Below are 6,043 nucleotides of genomic sequence, written 5' to 3'. Positions count from 1 at the left end.
TGTTGGGATGTTTAATGTGTATCGTAAATTGTACACGTCCAGACATAGTATGTGTTATTGTAAGTTGAGTCGGTACATGAGTAATCCTAATAAAACTCATTGGATGACAATAAAAAGAGTTTTGGGGTATCTTAAATACACTCAAGACTATGCTTTGCATTGTAATAAATATCCAGTGGTAATGAAAATATATAGTGATGCAAATTGGATCATCAGATTGAATGAAGTAAATCCACGGGTGGATATGTATTTACTGTAGATGGAGGAGCAGTCTCTTGAAAATCATCCAAAAAAACATGTATTATTCGAATGGATCATCAGATCGAATGAAGTAAATCCACTGGTGGATATGTATTTACTGTATATGGTAGAGCAGTCTCTTGAAAATAGTCCAAAAAGACATGTATTATTCGCTCTACAATGAAATCTGAATTTATCGCATTAGATAAAGCAGGTGAAGAAGTTGAATGGCTCCAGAATTTCTTGGAAGATATTTCTTATTGGCTAAGCCATTAGCACCAGTATGTATACACTATGATAGCCAAGCGCGATAGGTAAGACAGGGGCATGATGTATAACGATAAATCTCGTCATATAAGATAGAGACATAATACCATTAGAGAACTTCTCTTTAGTGGAATTATCACTGTTGACTATGTGAAGTCAAAGGATAATGTGTCGGATCCACTTACAAAAGGCCTATCTAGAGAAGGAGTTGAGAGAACATCGAAGGGAATGGGTTTACGGCCTAGGACAAGTCAGCATGACGGTAAATCTACCTAGCAGACTGGAGATCCCAAGAGCTAGGTTCAAGGAGATCAAACAAAGTTATGACTGATGGTTCAACATTGTCAGTATACCCAACTCATTCTCATGATGTAGACAATGTTTAATAAACAAGGATAAGACTTATGATGTGAAGCTTTTTAATGATTATCTAGATTTGACAGATTTGACCAAATAGTTTAATCTATAGGATTGAACGTTTAGAAATACCTATGTGAGGGTGAGTGGAAGCCGCTTCAACGAGAATGTTAGTAAATGCCTATTCTATACGCTCTCATAAAATCAAGTCGTGTTCATGGCTGAAACAAACAAAATCGTGAGAACCATAAATGGTAAAAGGCTGGTTGTGTGACATGTGTTGTCTAGGTGTACGCTAAAGTTCTCCGGTTCAAGTATATCAAATCTACCGATTGACCGAGTGTATTCGATCCATGTTCACTACAGAAAGTTCAAAGGGAAACCCACTTATCCAGATGCAATCAGTCTTTGCTTGCAGATCACATAGTTTTTCATAAAATTTTATAAAGAATAGTCATTTCCCATTCATATGGGGGATTGTTGGGTTCAATACGATGTGTGAGTGGAAAATTGAGGGAATTTTTGGAGGAAAAGTGAACTCACACTTAAACGAAAAGTGTACTCACTAAAGGAAAGTCTACTTCTCCCATATTGGTGGGAGAAAATAACTTTATTGTGTTTTTATTAAGAAACACTCCTTCAAGTGGATAGTGGGGCAAGAACCAAGAGGTGTCTCGCATTATTGTCGTCATCGATCGCTCGACTCGGCTTTGGCTTCGGCTTCAAATTTGGATTTGAATTTGGAAAATAGATAAAATTCATTTGAAACTTGAAAAAATAAGTAAAATTTTTAATCCAAAAATCCAACGAAAAATATTTTCTCCATGAATATGCATGCAGAAACGCACCTCGAAAGGGATGCAACCTTTCGAGAAAATGACAAACTATTTTGAAAAAGGGGTGATTGTTCGATCTAACATGACTGTTCAGAAAAGACACACTGTTTCAAAATGGACAGACATGACTGTCCCAAAGTGATACACCTTTCCATGAACCATTGCTTCCTTTCCGAAGGGGCACTTGATGGCTATAAATACCTGAACTTTTTCCTCAAGTATGTACGAAATTTTCAGTATTGAAAAACACTCTTCTACTTTCAAAAAATCTTTGTGATCATCAGTCGTTGAGTGTGTCGAAGAATCTGAAGGTTTGAGGTACCGCTACATTCAGATTGTGAGCCATTTTATTCTTGGAGGAAAAATTTCGCAACCTCAGATACTTAAGGGGAATTAATTCCTTAAGGATACTCCGTGAATCGGAGGACTTGATTATGTTTCTACTTCATCTTATTTCTTTTAGATAACATACTTTTTTGATAGTTCATGTTGAACTTGTGTTGAAGGTGTTAAAAACTTCATTGTTATTCTTGAAACATTCTTGAACTTGGATTGAAGTGTAGTATATAAACATACGGATTGTCTGCCCAATACAACACTTTCTATGAAGAATTTCACAATTTCTCCTCTAATTAAAAGCGGACAAATCGCGTTTCTTTTTCTATTTTTGGTTTCAATCCTTCTATTTTAGTCGAGAATATATTAAAAACAACCTCTTTATAGGAGTAAGATTTGCATACACCGTCCTTTCCATATCTCACTTATGAGATTATACTTCGTATATTGTTGTTGTAACCCCTCTAGTTTCTTTGGAAATCAAATCAACCATGCATTTTTATTTTTTAGGGATATAATGAGGTCATGTGTAGTCAAACTTGTCAAAAAGTTAACAAGTCATTTGAGGCTCAGTTGAAGAATACAACATGCAGTACATGAAGGATATATACTTAATTTTACTGGGGCTATTTTAATTTGGACTATAATATGACCATTTTAATTTCAAGAAGGAAAAAAGAAATACTCTAGTTTGAATAATTAAAAAAAAGGTTCTTATAATTGGATTTGAAGTTACATGATTTGGTTTTGTGTCGTTGTCACTGATCTGTTCATCTTTTGTTCATTAAGTAGCACACAAAATATAAAACAATCCCTTCATCCATGTTTACGGGCAGAGGCGGATCTAGGATTTTAAGGTTGCGGGTGCCATGTCACTTTTAACGTTAAAGCTATTACTCAAAAATGATATTTTTTATGGGCGTGCCATTGGAATTTGGCTTGTTAGTAAGAAATTTTTGAAGGAAAATTTCATAGAAACATTATCGAAGAACCTAATTTTTACGTATTCAGCTGGAAATCAATTAATTTTTTGCTTTACGCTTTGCTATTTACACTGCTCCAAATAAGATGAATATTTTGTCGATTTTATAGACTTTGGGTTTCGATTTGATTATTTATCTTTTCAATTTGTATAGACAAATAGATCAAATAATAAAAATGTGATTATTCTTATAAATACTATTGAAAACAACCTTTCTACTTCTCCGGAGGTAGTGTATGGACTGCATACATTTTACCCTCCTCAGAACCCACTATGTGGGAATACACTGGGTTTGTTATCGTTGTTGTTGTTATTACTATAAATTGTGTAAACAAGAGTTAAATTTAACTTATCAGTCAACGTAAAAGTACAAAATAGTTGTCAGCATTCAATGGATATTTCCAATTCTATTGTTAAGAAATTATAACATCATGCCAAGCATCATTATTATGATTTACGAGGAGAGGTTAACTATAAATTTGAAGGAAGAAGGAATCTTCAATTATGTTCTACACTTAAGTTAAAAATTCTTAAACAAAGATTACCCAAAAAAAAAAAGGAGTCAAACAAAGATTAAGTCAAGAGGAAAAAAACTTATAGAAAATAGAAGAACGAACAAAAAAGTAACAAAATACTGCTGGCGTCTAGACTTGAACTCTAGTATACTATGTGAAATTTCAGCGCGTTTGCCACTGGCACTACTTTCTCAACTGCTGCACCGGGTGGCACTTAAATAATATACCAGTTTTATTCAATATATATATATATATATATATATATATATATACACACAGTTATCCGATCGAAGTTTGCGGGTGCCATGCCATCCGTGAACCCCATGTAGATCCGCCCCTGTTTACGGGCAGGGACGGATCTATGTAAGTGGATTGGGGTGTCACGGCACCCGCACTTCTCGATTGAAACCCTGTATATTTATGTGTATATTTGTATATATGTATCAGTTAACGTATAATTATTATGCTTGTCACCCACACTACCAAGTGAGTTGATTGTGTAAGTGGTTGAGATGATTGGGTTTTACCCAGTAGTGCGTGTTCGAACCCAACGTAGGACTCTTTTTTAAATTAATTTTTTAGCATTATACTTTCTGTTTTTTCATTAAAAAATAAAATACAGTTATGTAGAGTAGAACCCTTGACTTCTCTTAATAAAACCCTTAATAACACCAACTAGGCAAGCCTTCATGCTATACCAACTTTTGTTGATATATATAATTATAGTTTACTTTGTGAATATTGACTCCACTATCCTAAAATATTGTACGAAGTATACGTTATCATTTAAAACAGGATGGCACCCGAAGTTTCCAAATCCTGGATCTGCCTCTGTTTACGGGACTATATTTTGACTAGACACACCCATCAATAGATAGAATAGTAATTTTAATTATTATATGTCGTCTAAATGTTGCAAAATGAATAGTACCTAATAAGGGGAAATCAGGTGTAAATATCAAATCATCTCTTAATTTTTGAACTAAATAAGTAAAATATAACATTAATTTATAGTAGATAAATAAAAACAAACCGAAGAGTAAAATGAAAGTGTCTTTTGCATGTGGCCATACACTTTGGAAAGATGGTAAAAAGGCAAAGGCCCACAAAAGAAGGACGAGCCTGAGCTTGGTTTTAGCAAAAGCCTTGGATACAACCAATGTTATGGTAGATCATTTAAATTTTTTCATTATCCTTAACTAGAAGTCTTGAACTTCATGATTTATTAGTATGAAATTGTTTTTACTAGAAAATGTTTAATCCCCAATGATGTTAAATCATCATGCATGAATTTAAATTTAATCAGATTTTAATATAAATATCAAACTCTCAATTGGAAAAACTTCTTTTAAAAAAAAAAAGATTAAAAAACAACTAGGAATACCACATTTCAAGAGATTTTGTCTCAAAATTAGGACATGTGCATGAATTAGACCATGAAATTAACCAAAGGAATCGAATCATCATAGTGTATAGAGAAATGCTACATATATAATAAACACAAGGATGATCTATAGCTACGCTCTATCTTAAAATTTGTGATACGTCTCTATAACTATAGCTACTTACCTCACAACAAGGGGAGGGCTAGGCAGCCATTAGTGGTTTCAATCAAATGAGATTGTTTTCGATAAATCATACTCAAGTAGAGCATATCAAAACTTATGAACAATAGATACAGTGGTGAAAAAGTCATAAACTGAAAAATAATAAATCAAGAAGAGAACAGTAGCAACAATAAATAATACGATATAACCAATATAAAAAATAGCAGGTAATACTAAAATCGACGAATAATTAAGATACTAAAACAATAATAATAACAATGCTAGTTAGGGAACTAGACAAATCTCGACTACTTAAGAATGTTCTACCCTAATTCTTGACTTGCATATCTTAGGATTTAAGGGCATGTCCTCGATAAATTTTAGATGTGTCATGTTCTGTCTAATCAACGCTCCACAAGAACTTTTTATCTACCTCTCCTCATATCCACCATATTCAACCTCTCACACCTTCTAACTAGGGTATCTATGTATCTCGTTCTCACATGACTAAACCATTTCAGTTTTGCCTCCCTTATCTTATCCACCACGAAGGTCATTCTCACCTTATCCTTGATATCTTTATTCCTAATCTTATTTCCTTTGCTATGTCTACACATCTATCTCAACATCTTCATTTTCGCTACTTTTATCTTTTTGCATGTAAGAGTTCATAACCGATCAACACTCCATCCTAGCTTGCAACATAGTTTTGGTATGTCTACTCAGAGGCGGACCTACATATGGATTAGGGGGTGCACGTGCACCCGCTAGCCTCGAGAAAAACTCTGTATATATAGTGTGTATAGCTGTATATATATGAGTAAATTTAAATAAATATAGGTCGCGCACCCTCTAGGATAATAGAATGGATAGGTGAGATGGTTGAAGTTGTTGCCAAAAATCTCTTTTGGGTGGGATGACTTGGGTTTGAAACCCACCAGCAACAATTGTTTAATTGCTCCT

This window comes from Capsicum annuum, chromosome 12 (assembly GCF_002878395.1).
Source record: "Capsicum annuum cultivar UCD-10X-F1 chromosome 12, UCD10Xv1.1, whole genome shotgun sequence".
In the NCBI taxonomy this organism is placed as follows: Eukaryota; Viridiplantae; Streptophyta; class Magnoliopsida; order Solanales; family Solanaceae; genus Capsicum; species Capsicum annuum.
Note: the sequence above shows the minus strand (reverse complement) of the source record.